The 15,053-nt window shown below is 37.6% G+C and overlaps 1 protein-coding gene across 6 annotated transcripts in view; it reads right to left on the bottom strand.

Moving 5' to 3' along the window:
• RMI1 (RecQ mediated genome instability 1) overlaps positions 1 to 15,053 on the bottom strand; it is a 226,723-nt gene that overhangs the window by 36,573 nt on the left and 175,097 nt on the right. Inside the window, exon 10 of one of the 6 annotated variants that reach the window (XR_005655578.1) lies at positions 14,846 to 15,016. The exons of the other annotated variants lie outside the window; for them this stretch is intronic. The gene's annotated coding sequence lies outside the window, so the exon portion shown is untranslated. Of the gene's footprint in view, positions 1 to 14,845; positions 15,017 to 15,053 lie in introns of those variants that run through there. 6 annotated transcript variants of the gene reach the window in all.

Here is a 15,053-nt window from a genome sequence, read left to right on the forward strand (position 1 = left end):
CATGGATTGGTATTTCCATCATGAAATCAGCTTTAATTGGAAAGAAGAAAAATAGAACTGAACCCTTCAGATCGACAGAATCTTCCTCCCCAACCCAGCCCCTTCCCCACTGAGAACTACTATGGTGTCCCAAAAATGTTTTCTAACCTTAGAATTTCAGGGCATTTAACCAGAATACAGGTATAAATGATAGCTCACAACAACTGTGCCATGACTCAGCCACAGCCACTTAGTGCAAATCTCTAAGTGGTCCAGAGTGGCTTGTTTTAAAAACATCTTAGGTGAGGACATTCTGCGTTCACCCTGGCTGACCCGAAATTGCCTAAACTTGACTCTTACATGAAGAACTCCCTCATTGCCTGCTCTGAGGAAGTCCTGAAGAATCAGGAGTCCTTAAGGAGAGTGCATAGACTATCCCAAAACTAGGTTTTAAATCCTGCGTGGTTGGACAGTTATACCAGTCAACTTAAGTTAAACTGTGCTGCAGTAACAAATAAGCCAAAACTCTCAGTGGCTTACAAGTTCATTTTTCACTCACATATGTTTATTGAGGGTCAATTTTGGCCATACTTCACATTGTCTTCATTTCCAGGACCCAGGCTAAAGGAGCAGGCCTTATGTGGGGCATGTTCGTCTTATGAGAGAGGGAAAAGAAAGGTGAGGACCACATGATGTCTCTTAAAAATTCTGCTAGGAAGTGGCACCTTTCACTTCTACTATATTCCATTATCCAAAGCTAATCATGTGGCAAGGCTAATGTCAATGGCCACGGATGAACTATCCTGTCATAGGGAGGGATAGTGAATATTTTGAAGAAATAATATGATAGACCACATGGATGCATAATATTCACGTCTCCCTTCAAGGAGTCAATCAGTTATAGAGGATAACTATACGCCTATTCATGTGCAAATTTGGTTACATTCCTAGATACAGGACTGGAAACTGACACTACACTTAAGTCAAAAAGCCATGTAAGGACCACTCGAGGAAGAAAAATAAGTCCTGGTAGAGATCTGAAAACCTTCCATTGATACGTCCACTGACCAGGAAAGCATCATCATCAAACTTGCTTCCTTAATGGGTTCTGAGACTTAATGTGTCTCAGAAGAAACTTCTAGAGACAATGGTGGGGTGCTCTTTAATGAAATGCTCAATACCAAAGCTCTTCATACCATAAAGGCCAGTTTGTTGAGAAAGCACAAACACAAATTGTGATTCGCATGGAAGAATGGGAAAAGGGTTTTGAAATACCTTAAATTTATATTTTCCTTTTTGTGCATATGCAAGAGGAATTTTAAAAAATCTATGTGTAAATAGTTCACTTTCGTGTGTGTGTGTGTGTGGTGGTGGTGGTGGTGGTGGTGGTGGTGGTGGTGGTGGTGGTGGTGAAGGAGCAAGCTAAATGCCCAAAGGATCTTTTATCTCTGAGATATAACATACCAGAATACTTCTAGTTATTGGTCATTTGTATCAAACGTTTCTTGGAACTCAATGTGCCCCTTTAATATATGGATTTTATTTTATGAAAACATATTTATATGTCTTTTCCTTCTATTCTTTATGTTCTTGTGTTGGCCTTCATAAAAGCCTTTGGCTTAGTGTGTCAGAGATGCTAATTATTCATATGTTCTTTATCTGCTATGGGTCTTATTTTTCTTTTTTTTCTCTTTTTAATTCTTTGCATTTTTCTATTTTGTTTTACTTTTAAGAATCTAAGAGAATTTCTTGCTGTTTCTAGTATGCCCCTCTGATGAACTAATTTTCAAATTCTGTCTGTTGCCATTACTATTTCTTGGATGTTTGTAGCTCTTAGCTCTTGTCTGAGCTCTTTTATTCAAGGAAAACAATTACTGCCCTGTTTTTTAAGCATTTTTCTTTTTCAAATTATAAAAAGTAGTATCAATTTATAATTTAAAAATGATGATATTTTCAACTCATCATAAGTTGAAAATATTATAAGTTGAAAATGCATTTAATATACTTAACCTACCAAACATCATAGCTTAGTCTAGTCTACCTTAAATGTGCTCAGAACACTGTTACATTAGCCTACAGCTGGGTAATTATCTTTAGTTTTATCTAAAGAGTATTTGCCTTCATCTTTTTCGCATCAGAAGCAGGAGACACAGATAGGCATTTTGTAGACATGAGATGTAAAAACACCAAATACAATATCCAAAAAATGCTGGCAACACAGTACACTTTATAGTATCAGTTGTTTACTCTTGAGATCATGTGGCTCACCAGGAGCTGCGGCTCACTGCCACTGCCTAATGTCACGAGTATCTTACCACCAGACCAGAAAAAGATTAAATTCAAAATTTAAAGTAGCGTTTCTACTGAGTGTATACCGCTTTGACATCATGGCAAAGTAAAAAGATCATAAGTAAACCGTGGTAAGTCGGCAACCAACCGTATACACACACACACACACATACACACACCTTTCTCCTCACATGGTTGACCCTAGCTCTTTCCAGTACCACACCCCTGAAATCGTTATTGTTACTACCACATGTAAACATAAAAGAATGTGAGAGGTTTATTGTTTCTATACAAATAGAATGAGTCTATTTACATATCACCTTCAACTTCTTCTCACTTAGCAATATCCCTTGGAAATTTCTGTAAGTCATTATATGTAGTTCTATCTCTGTCCTTCCCTTCCTTGCCATTATGTGTGTGCATGTGTGTATACGTCTCATTCTATGTAATGAGACAATGGGCTACACGCTCCCAGTGAAATCACTTAGTAGAGGTTTTTAGTGCGTGGTGACATCTTCACTCTTCTTTAGCAGATATAGAACCTGAAGGGCTATTTGTTCCCCCCAATTTATCCTCCACCTACCACCTATAGTCTTCTAAGATGGTGTATCTATGTTTTTTACATGTTTGCTCAGTCGTCTGAGGTCACAGCATGTTGCTGTCAGCCTATGCACCCTGATGTTGTTTCAAGTGAAGGCTGTGACATCTATTTTGAAGAATTCTGAATTATGTCTAGTCTGCCCATGAAATTTGAAGCCCTCGGCCTTCTTTTTAAGCGTATCTTCACATTGGTACAGTTTTCACTAACCTGAAAGCCCTTTTGCAAACACACTAATATGAGTCTAGTTGTGAATGTGTCCTAATTTCAATGAAGATGGAAGTTCACTTTACTGCTTATTATTCTCCTTGTTGGTGTCCATCAGTTTGCAAGGGTGCGGGGGTGCCAGAAATTTCCTTCCCCAATACAGAAACTGATTATAAACAAATTCTTTCACCCTATAGAGGCCTCAGGGTCTCAGCCAAGAATAGACTGAGTCATGGAATATGCAGAATTTTCTTTGATTTTTTTTTCCATTGGTAAAATCAGCACATCCAAGCAATTAGATCTGAGTGGCAAAGTCTCTGTAACTACACAAATTCCTAACATGCATGTATTTTGCAAATGCTCTCAACTAATTGCTTTTATATTTCTGTAGTTTAATTGGGCTGGTAGGCCACTGTGAAGGGTTTAAGACGTGCACTTGCCCAGTGAGGCTGACTCCCAATTACAGAACGATTCTGAAATCAGGCATGCTTATAAAGAAGGTATTGAAGGACATAGTGTGCCAGGAAGGATTAAACTACCCTGAACGTACTAGAGCAGGGGAAAGGGAGGCAATCATTCAAATTTTAAACAGGCAGGAACACAGGACTTAAGGACGAGGTGTCTGGTACAGGCGCACCATGTGGTGCTAATGAACCATATGGTCCTGAAAATAGCTACTTTTTACAACCTGTTAATTAATTTTTTTAAAAAACAACTTTGTCTTAAGCTCAAGCAGAAAGGAAAGTATACACCTACCAATTCTTTTTCTGGATCTAAAGACAGCACAAGCTTATGATAATAATTATGTTTTCTTTTATATTACAAAGGCAATATGACATCCCCCTGGATGTAGAATGAATAATTTCAATCCTGGTCATTACTGGGCTACTTGGTATTTTCATTTCCAAAGACTCTAGAAAATAAACAATGAATCTGCACCAAGTCAGCCTCTCTTACCCCTTAGGCCTTTTTCAAAATGGGAAGACAGTGACTGATATTGAGGAGGATATGGCCTGTAGCCATGGAACAGAGAAAAGCACCCAAATGACAGCCTTGAAATTTAGCCCTCCGGCAACTGACAAACAACCATTTTACCATGAGAAACCAGGATTAGAAAAAAACTGCTATCTTCACAAAGTCATGTCGACATATAGAATCAGCCCTGTATCTTCCAGGTACTGGGCATGCTTCTGGTAATATTCATAAAGAAGAGGATTGTAAATCCTTAGGCCATTCAGAAATGCTTTAACTCTTATGCCACCCCCACCCCCAGTCATATAAAGCCACTAAACCCATGGCTAAAAGCAGAGTTGGGGCAGTATTTCTTGATCTAATCAAAATCCCATCAACTGTAGAGTACCTACCTCATTCCATAATTGTTTGCCTGCATTACTGACCACGAGACTGCTAAATCCTATGTGTCTTCAGTATCTAGTATCTGGCATCTGGTAGACATTTGGTGTTTATTCAATGAATGAATGAACGAATGAATGAATATTGTAAAATGGCTAACTGTCACATAAGCAGAAACAGTTAATTGGGTCACTGTTAAAAATCTCATAAAAAATGCATACTCATAAAAATTGCAAATGATATGCAAGTATATAACTGACAAACTAGAAATTTTCTCTCACCTCAATCTCATTCTCCTGTATTTGGCCACACTTAACACTTTGATGTCACTGATAATTGTTCTCTATAGATAATACAATAAGTTATAACTATCAAACTGGAGTAGATAGTCTTCTTTCAAGCCCAATGCCTGAATCACTTTTGCCTTAATTTCTTGGCAATGTCAGGCACATGATTTTGCTTGTCTTACATTAGCTGTGTTGTTGTACAGTTGATTAGCAAACAATGTTCAGGAGACTGGCCTTCCTGATAATCTGCAAGGCCAGTCTGCAATTTAGTAATGTTGTTTATGTGGAAGCTAAATGGATCCAAACTCCCAACATAAATAGGCATATTTAAGTAACCAGATTCTTTCTGCTTATATGAGCAATTGTTCTGCTATGATACTTAGAAAAGCTCTTATAGGAAATGGAAAACAACTAGCCGGTTGCTACTTCTGGCAGGCTTGGAAGTTTGATTCTGGAGCCAGAGTTCAACTCCTGGGCCCAGACACTAGCTCCATTCCCATAGATATTCTTGTAACCACTCTGTTTTCCCATCTATATAGTACAAATAAACATATCGCCTCTCCCATGTTTTTGTGAGAATTAAGTAAGATAAATCTGTAAAGCAGTTAGAAGAATGCCACACAGAGAAAAGCTAAAAAATACACTTTTTCTTCACTGAGGTATAATTTACATATGGTAAATACACAGATTTTAAGTGTAGACTTTGATGAGTTTTGACAAATGTATATACCCATGCGACTATCACTCCAATAGAGATGGAGCACATTTTCTTCACTTTAGAAAGTTCCCTAGTGCCCTCCCAGGAAATCTCACCCCGCTATACTACCAGGTTAGCCTGACTGATTTCTTTCCCCTATAGATCAGTTCAGATAAAAGGTTCAGATAGAACTTATGTAAATGGAATCATATAGCACATATTCTTTTGACTCTGGCTTTTCTCATTCACCATAATGTATGTAAGTTTTATCCAGTGGGTCATTCTGTTCATATTGCTGATTATTATTTCATTGTATGACTATTTCACCATTTATGTGTCCATTCTACTCTTGATGGACATTTAGGTTGTTTTCAGTTTTTGCAGCATATTTGCTTTTAAAAGAAACTTCTATTTGCCACACATTGCTTAGGTGTTTCAGAATATTTTAAGCTTAGGAATTATAAATTGGAAGGTGAAGAAGGCATGGTTTACCTGCATGGGGGTTTGCTCCTTATCACCCTTTCTCTCCCTCATAATCTTTCTGAGTCTCTTTACTTTACATGTTGTTTTTCCCAAGGAGTTTCAAAACTGTTGCCCTCAGGCCACAAACTGGAAGATCAGTGTAACTGAGCCTCAAAAGGGAGTAACAAGGAAGCTAGAGCACCATGAGGTCACTCTTGGTTGAAAAAAATGTTGATTAGCCTGCTCCTACACACTTCATAATGGCATTTTCACTGTACTTACTGTGTTTTGAGAAAAATCACTTGGCTTTTCTAAGGCTCCAATAAAAGTAAGAGTTACATTAGCATTTGACCTCATAGGGCTATAGTGCAGGAACATGAATTTTTAAAAATACAAGGAATGTAAGAAAACACTTTGCAGTTTGAAAATACTGTAGGAAAGCCTGACACACATGCGAGGTGAGCGCTGATGGTGCCATGACAGACTTTGGCTCCAGCAGTTTGCAAGGTACAGAAGCATCCATCAGCTGAAAATTTTGTTCCTTAGGAGCCATAATAAATGTAATCCCATTTTTGGGAAAGGCTGGCCAGTTCTTAAAAGTATTTGTGTGAAACAAAGATTAATTCTCATTAGAATTCACCCATCAAAAGTCAACCCGCCCTGAATGAGAGGGACGTCTCAAACAGCTGAGAATTATTTGCTCTCTTTGACCATGTATTCGTCAATGTCTGGTCATGAAAAACAGGTAATCCAGAAAGTAAAAGTTTCTGCATCTACTTAAGCCAAATGAAACCAAATAGAAGGAAACAGTATGCTCTTGGGGCCTCAGGAGAGGTCTTCATGTTAGTCTGACTTGACTATTGTTTCCATAGCAACAGATCCTGGAGTTCTCAAATGAGCACCATGTGCTCACAGGAGGCTGCAGCTGGACACTCAGGAAAGTTCTTTCTCAAAAGCTATTGAAGTATTCAGAAATAATTCAATCAAAATTTCATCTAAAACTGGCAGGGGTGGGGAGGGTGGTCTTCTAGATGACCTGAAGATAAAATGAATTTCTTAAATGCTCTCTCCTTTCTTTTACCAATAATATCAGGAATATGCTTGATGGGAATTTTATTCAGGTTATAGGATTTTACAAGTGCCTCTGCTCAGGCGGACAGCACAGACTGTCCAGACATCAATAATAAGATCCAGATAGTTCCGCCAGCAACTGGCCAAAGTCCACATGGACCTGGGAGGACACGGCAGAGATTTGGGTTGGAGGTGACCCCCTACGCTAGCCTGCTGCAACTGGGTTGGGAAAAGCACTCAAGGCATTTTTGTCTCTACCTTTTCTCATAATAGCTTTCATAAGATGCTTTCTTGCAAAAGTAATCAATCATATTTGTTGTAAAAAAATATTCATAATCTTCAGGAGAAATAAAAACTTTACCCATATCCCATTACAAAAATATAATAAGCACTGATAACCCGTAAGGTATAGCCATTCGGCGATCAGTATTGTGATACATTTTGAGGCCAACTTTTTCCCCTTAATATATAACGAACACTTTTGCATGTTGTTAAATATTTTCCTACATCATCATTTTCAAATGGCTGCGAAGCATTCCATTATATGACTCTACTATAATTTCACCTACCTCCTATGATTGGCCATTATGAATGTTTCCCATTTTTCAGGGTTATTAACACATCTGCAGTAAACATTCTTGGTGTTGAATCTTTGCACAAATTCATTGTTAGTTCCTTGCAAGACATTAAAAAAATGCTAGAGACACATAGAAATTTATCTCCCAACCAAATGTTTCTTATCTTATGCTAAGCCTTAGGGCAAAGCCAAATGATCTTTGAATAAACAACATACTTTCAGTAGAAAGTCAGTCTACCGGTAATCAAAATTCTAGATTCTGCTGGCAACTAAGAAGGTAGTTGAAACATGATAGCAAGCCTGGGCTTGTGTGGGATTTCATGCAGTAGCAACTGACATCCACTTTGTAAAAACCCTTGGTAAGTGACATACCATGTTATCGTCATCTGATTAAAGATGAATGTTCTAGTTCTAAAATTGGAACTCAAAGTGGTTTCTCTGTTTTGTTTTGTTTTTTCCAGTGGGCTTTTATACTGCCAACACGGACTTGTCAAGCATAAATAGAACAAAAGTAAGTTAGAATGCTAATTCCTGACTGTTCTTAGACCTTGTCCAAAAGGAAAGAAGTCTTGGTCCACAAAGAATAAAAAAATATGGTTCCCACCAGTGCAGTTGGATACAGCCCATGCAGACAGCAGGGGAGGAGCCGGTATTGTATAAGTCCCTCTGTACTTGGGCCTGTTCACCTAGTTAAGGGAGGGCCAGCAACTTCACCATCAAGAGCAAGATCTAGAACTTAATCTTGTCCTATCTCCTCAGGCTACCCAAGAGAGCAGCATGTGTTCTCCTTTGCTGGGAGAGGAGGTCGGCTCCCTGTACCCTGATTCACAAGTGGCAGCACACTATACACACTGTTCTGTACCTAGCCCTTTTTCACTTAATAATAGATTCTAGGGCTCTTTCAAAATCACTACACAAAGATGTCATTCTTTTGTATATATCATATGGATTTACTATAATTTATTTCATAGTCTTCTACTTGTTATATCCCATATTATAAAAAAAAAAAAGCTTCAGTAAATACCCTCTACATGTGTCATTTCACACATGTGAGTATACTTGTAGGAGAAATTTCTAGAAATGGAATTGCTTAAACTTAGGGCATGTGCATTTATAATTTTGAAAGATATTGACAAATTTCCCTCCAAGGAGATTAGACTGATTGATATTCTCACCAGCCACACACAGAGAGTAGTATTTTATTAACTTTGGATTTTTGCAAAATGCAAAGAAAATGGCATCTCAGTGTTGTTTTAATTTACATTTTTCTTGTTTAACGAGGCTGAGTATCTTTTTGAATATTTAAAAACCATTTACATTTCTTCTTCTAGGAATAGTCTATTCTTATCTTTCATCCATTTTCTCTATTGGGTAAGTTGTCTTTTCTTCAGACATTTGTAGGTGTTATTTACCTATTAGGGAATATAACTCTTTGTCTCTGATATAAATTGCAAATATTTTCCACCTATTATCATTTGTATTTTTAGTTTTTTGTGCTGCATTTCTGCCATGTAGAAGTTTTCCCAACATCATTTATTGAACACTGGTAGTTTCAATTTTCCCCATTTATTTGAGGTGCCACTTGTATTACATACCAAAGCTCCATGTATTGGCGTATACATAAATTTTCTGTTCAGTTCCACCGACCTGTCTGCTCCAGTGAGGATCAATTCTTTGATCTTGAAGGGGATCAAAGTATGCTACCCCAAAAGATGACACATTGTTATAAGAATTGTTCCGAGCTGAAAGCAATTAGCTCTCTGCCTTCCTTCTTTCTCTCTAAAAGCAGAGCAAAAATTTCCATTCATACAAGGAACAGGAGGACAACTCAATCACTGGAAGCAACTCTTATCAATGAAGAAGGCACCAACTTGGGTCTGTATAACAAATCTTACTAAATAACTCTTTTCTTCCATTAGTTTCCCCCATATAGTTACCTTCCCACAATTTACTGCCCCTTGAATCACAATTTACTGCCAATTTACTTCCCATTATTTACTCCCCTTCCTTTTTCTAGTTATTTTATAACTTATTACTCTGTGAAAATAGTATATGAGCTCCCACGTCTAAACACTTCTTTGGGTTTTCACTTCTTTTTCTTGTGAAGCCCCCACATGTATGTGATATAAACTGTTTCTCTTGTTAATCTACCTTTTGTTAGTTTAACCTGTGGGCCCTAGTCACAGAACCTAAGAGGGTGGAGGTAAAGGTTCTTTCTCACCCTTGCGATTTCTAAAATGGAGATTATAGTACCTACCCTCAGAAAATTAGCCTTAAGAATTAACTGAGTGTGGAATGCTTGGCCCATAAAAGAATTCAGTGAATTTCAGCAATGATGATAAAGAGAAGTATTGCCTACTTCACTCTTGTGCAAAGAAATGCAGATACCCAGAGGGTTCACAGATAATGATTGTTAAAAGATCAGCCTTTCCATTATATCTGAACTAAAGACTTCTTTACATGAAGAAATTACATTATCGATTATCTTGATAATACGTTTGAGATGATTTTAGTGAATTTTTTCACTAATCCAGTTTGAAAGGAAATCTAAAGGGCTGTTCCCTGCTCCCCACTGAAACTGGCTTGCCAAGGCAAAATGTCAGATGACACCAGATTTGAATCCTAGTTTAGTCACTCATCTCTAAGACTACATTTCCTTATCATTAAAAAAGGGATAATTTTACCTCCTCATTCAGACAAATAATGAAATATTAATTAAGAAAAGTGGCTAGCGTTATCTTGTCATATAGTGTAGGTTCCATAAATGGTAATTATTTTTGTTACTAGCATCATGTTCATTATTGTAATCATTGAAGATGATGGTTACGGGTGGATGAGGACAAATAAAAGGCGGGTAATAAGTGCCAGCATTGGAAAGAAAGAAGAAAACAACAGTCAGAATATTAACATCAAAGCTATCCAAAAAAAATAAGATATATTGATGGAGGAATAGAGGGATATATAGAGATGAATAAATGGAATAAAATAGGTACAATAAAATGTTAATAAAATGTTAATAAAGTTGAATCCAAGTAGTATGTTTCACTATAAAATTCTTTCAAGTTTGCTGTATGTTTGAAATTTTTTTATAGTTAAAATGTTGAGAAAACTCAAGGCTACCATCCCTCTTTCCCTCTAATCTTAATTTTACCATAACCCCCCATGAACACGCAAAGGCAAAGGATGATTAATTTTCCTAGTGTCTTGATAGTTCACATAGAGCGAAGAACTTATAATGCACCTCCTGTCCTACATCTCAAGCTGTCTTTGTGAATGTGATTCACTCCCTTCCCCTAAGATTTATACTTCTTATTTCCTGCTGGTCCAGCCGACAGCTCCAATTTACACACACATCTGCCACTAACATCACTTATGTCCCAGAATCCCTTCTTCCACCATGTTTCTCTCAGGGCCCCAACTCCCAGAGTCCAAACAGCTTCACATCTGGAAACTGCGGAAAAGAAATCAGGGCTTGGAATTAAAGCCCTGTTTCCAGGGCATTTGGGCACACAAAGTCAACTGCAGCTTTCTCCTGTTGCTATGACACAAGGACTCTGTAGAGTGACCAACCTGGAAACTGACATACAGGGATCAGTGTCCACTGGTTGCCATGGTACAAGAGAGTGATAAAAGTTTCTCATCAAATCATTAACATTTGGGCAAGAATTTAATTGTGCTCATTTGGTCTGAGGGCCATGCTTCACAAAATAGATTGTGAGGGGGAGGAAAACTGCTGGATCCTTCAGAAACTTAGACAATTTAGTATTTAAAGTAAATTCTGTATTTTTTTTAATGACTTGTTCATTTTCTTTTTTGAAGGAAAGTTTGATGAACTCCATTTAGAAATGTTTGACTTTGGGCAATCAGCATCTTCTAGTCCAGTACTTGTCAAAATGATGTCCCTAAATGATGGAATTAGAATCTCTGTGGACAGGGCCCACGTAACTGCAGTTTTAACGATGTTCCTAAGGTCTTCGGCACACTAAAGTTTGAAAAATACTGCTCCAATGTAACAATATAACTTGAAAATCTCATGACAAAACAACAATTCTAGCCAGTAGCACCCAAACATTTTACTATTCCAGATCCTTTTTGTCATTTTCTTCCATCTCATGGTGCCCCAAGGGTCACACTCTTTGAAAGATATTTTTCTGCCTAACAAATCACATGTATTAAGTAATAATGATTTCATCCCTTTTAGCTAAGATTTATATAAGCCCAACCGATCAGCAGAGAACAGTGTTGAGATACTACATTGATAAAAATTCATTTCAAATCAAGGAAGTTTATCTTCCTTGTATAGCCTTAGCTCAGGTGAATGTATATTGCTCATTAGGCTTTTGGAGATAAAGAGAAGAGTCCAAGCTCACCAGTCATTCCTTTGTTGACACTCTGGGCAACCCAAATTTGGATCTACAGAAACTGTGAAAGAACTCCATGGCGTCAAAGAGCCTGTCTGAGACTGACTTGTGTCAAACAGAAACAGTTGCCAAGATCCATTCTCCTCCTAAGAAACGCAAATTTATTTATTCCTCGTTTACTTAAAACAGCCCATTCCTCAGTATGGAGAGACTTTAAAGTTATTCGCAAAGATCCATTAAACAATCTAAATTACAAATAGAGGTACTACAGTCTGCTACTTGTTTCCCATCTCCCTTTCCTTCTCAGTACCAATATTCCTTATCTTTAGCTAAACTATGTGGCTACCGCCATTTCCCAGTTGTCTTTATAGCTAGGTGAATCATGTGATTAAGCTATGATCAATGAGACATAAATGAAAGTTTTCTGTGCAACTTCTAGTAAGTATACTTAAAAAGAAGGATTGGTTTGTATTTCTTTTCTCTCCTATTCTCCTTCCTGCTGACTGGATGCAGACATGATGGCGAGAGCAGGCACAGTCACATTGTACCATGAATTGGAAGGCGTGTGTTGAGGATGCCAGAGCAACACATTAGAAATCTGGGTTCCTGATGATCATGGAGTTGCCATTCCAAACTTGGACCACCTACCCAGAATTTTACCTCAGGGAAAATGAAGCTTTCATCTTGTTTGAGCCACTAGTATTTGGGGTTTTCCATTCCTCAGAGCCAAACCTAATCCTTGCTACTAATATAAATGAGAAAAAAGAGAAACATACTAAGAGTCAGAAATAAACTTAACACAAAAATACATACCATAAGTTTTTATATTTGCCATGCATGAGTTGCAAATTTAGTTTCAAGCTTTCTAGTGGTTAATCCCTTAAGGACACAATTCTCAGTGTCATAGGTTTATATTTTTGAATTGGCCAGGAGAAGTACAACTGTTCTTGATTCCAAATTAATTTATCCTGAGTCTTTATAAAGAGGATATCCATCATGTAATACAATCAAACAATGACTGAAACAACTTCCTTACAAAATAAACGATGTGTTTCACAATGATCTTCAATACAGGCCGGGAGAATCAAAGTGTAGATAAGTTGAAATTGCCCTGTGTACCAGTTTATGTAATATACTAGGTTGAATGTTTCCTCTCCCATCCCCCACAAATACTAGCTAGGTAGAACTTAGCAGGATAAGAAGGTGGTTTAAAAAGCCAACTCAATATATATCCCAGTTGTCTACCACAAGCAACACCATTAATGAGAAATGAGCAGAACTGATATGTCCTCCCTTCCACATACTCTATTCAAGCTTTATTTTTATTACTTATTTTCACCTTCAAAAATTGTGTGTGTGTGTGTGTGTGTGTGTGTGTGTGGTGTGTAGGGAAGGAACTTGATGTGTGATTTTTCTACATCTAGCCCCTGCATATCTCCAAATATATAATACAGATAAATAACGAGTAAAATTCAGCTATGTAAGGCACTTATCCATAAAACACAGGGAACAAAAATGTAAATATTTAATTTATGGGTCATGTGTTCCAACTGTGAATACAAAGTGGTGAATGTCAGCAATTTATATCTCATAAAATAAACCAAAATGGTTTCCAACACACCATTCCTTTGCCAGGGGCAGCAAAGCAGTAATCCCTGAAGCCACAAAGAGATATGTTCTCAAAATCTCTAATGCGAGGCTTACTGGTAGTCCTCATGCCTGCCTCATTGATTCTACTGCATATCAAGCAGGATCGTATCCTCCAAAGACTTGCTGGTTAAACCTGGGTCTCTTTCTGGATTTATCCTGTTGAAAGAATTATTTGTGAGAGCAGTGTGTGGGAAATGAATGGTAAATACGCACTACCTAAACCAAATAATTATATACTATGCCTCCAGTATGGTCCCTTTATACTTTATGGCTAGGTTTTGTTAACGTATACTTCCCTGTAACCTAACATTGGCTTTGACGAAAGACAGGTACGTTGCTTTTTGTTTGTTTGGTTTTACCCAAGCACTACTTATTTTTCTGATGAAAATACTGCATTACCTTGGTAAAGTAGAGAGGTGAGTGTATATCTGCATACCACCCAGTCACTCAAAGTTTTTTAAGTCCCACCAACACAGAACACAAAATGAAGTCCTCTTTATCCTTTAGAATGTCTGAAGATCTTTCTTCCTTTTCCTTTAATTAAATGAACTATTCAATTCGCCTAGCTACAGGCCAAAATCTCAAAACTTTATCATACTGGTCTAGTTGTTACCCTCGATGGTCAAAAGCCACCTTTTCATTTATATATTGAATTCACAAACAAATTCATTTCCCACAAATGGAATCTCTAATTAGAATCAACTACATTTGAAACTGCACAGTGAATTGGAAAAAGATTATAGAACATGAGTAATAATGACTACGAATGACTTTTAAATCAATCTGGATATTTCTCTCCATGAAGTCATTTCTCTCTTCCATTTAGGAAACAGAAAAGCTTCACTTGCCACTAGCAATAATCTCAACGGCATGCATAATCATCGTAATAATGATAATTTTTAAAAACATCAACCGACATCCAGGTAGATCTCTTTCGTCACACACAAAAAAAAGCTTTCATTTCATTATCCTCGCCTTTGACCCTACATCTTCTTTGTATGTAATAAAGTAGGTGTTATTACTCCACTTCACAGATACAGGGCCCAGGGGTTCTTAATGGGGACTCTCATTACTTAGGTTTGGGTCTCAGTTCTATCACATACCGCCTGAGTGACCTTGGACCAGTTCCTGAATGTCTCTGAACCTCAGTACTTCTATAAAATGCAGATAAAAATAGTGCCTTCTGGACAGCTGTTGCCACATGCAGTAACAGACATGTAGCGACTCCGGTAAAACTCTGTAACTGATTAGTTAAGGACAGAAATGTAAGTTGGTCATCCCAAGAATGAACAGTTTTACCTGCAGAACCAAGAAGAACCTGGCCTCTCAACTCCAGATTTGGGGCTTACCTGAAGCAAGAATCCATTCAGGAGCAGAACCAAGATCAGACATTCTCAGCACTTAATCTTTCTCCATTTCTGCCATCTATCAGCTATGGGAGCACTCTTATTAAACAATGAAAGGATTACTGACTCTTCTTTGGGTCTAGGGCACAATGAAAACATCTGATGATCATCAGAAG

This window comes from Pteropus medius, unplaced genomic scaffold (assembly GCF_902729225.1).
Source record: "Pteropus medius unplaced genomic scaffold, Ma_sr-lr_union100, whole genome shotgun sequence".
Taxonomy (NCBI): Eukaryota; Metazoa; Chordata; class Mammalia; order Chiroptera; family Pteropodidae; genus Pteropus; species Pteropus medius.